General features: G+C 29.2%; 1 non-coding gene across 1 annotated transcript; it reads left to right on the plus strand.

The window, feature by feature from the left end:
- Positions 1-207: 207 nt before the first annotated feature.
- LOC120093311 (U6 spliceosomal RNA) lies at positions 208-311 on the plus strand. The gene has a single exon (XR_015623663.1). It is a non-coding gene; the product is annotated as a U6 spliceosomal RNA (small nuclear RNA).
- The last annotated feature ends 271 nt before the right edge of the window (positions 312-582 follow it).

Genomic DNA, 582 nt, shown 5'->3' on the forward strand with positions numbered 1-582 from the left:
GTACATATCGTAGCACAGACATATTCTTAATGATTTCTTTTTGTTTCAAGAAGAATAATCAAATGGAATTCACTTCTTTTCAAGTCAAATATTTTATGATTACCTTGAGAGTAAAAGAAGATGCCCTTTCATGGATATTTGACCATCTCCTTCTTATTACGTGCCTTAAGAGTAGTTTCATTAATACAAAAGATAATGGAATTTATAATGCTTGTTTTGAAAGTACATGTACTAAAATTGGAACAATACAGAGATTAGTAGGATACCTGGTCAAGAAAAACAGGCAAATTCATGAAACAATTCTTATATTTTAGAAACTTTGAAAATACATAACCATTAACTGATATTCATTATTCTTGTCTTATAAACATTCAGATTTAATTAATATATTCTTTGTAATACTGTTGGAGTAACTGAGGATATTTGCTTAGTTTTAAAATGTAGATTCATATTTGATTAAAACTTCCCTTTAACTTTTTTTTTTACTTTTTTTTGGGGGGGGGTTGGGTTGGTTTGGTTTGGTTTGAGTTTTAGAGACAGAACCACTTTTGTGTAGTCTCAGTTATCCAGGACTATCTATCT

This window comes from Rattus norvegicus, chromosome 6, assembly GCF_021556685.1.
Source record: "Rattus norvegicus strain SHRSP/BbbUtx chromosome 6, alternate assembly SHRSP_T2T, whole genome shotgun sequence".
In the NCBI taxonomy this organism is placed as follows: Eukaryota; Metazoa; Chordata; class Mammalia; order Rodentia; family Muridae; genus Rattus; species Rattus norvegicus.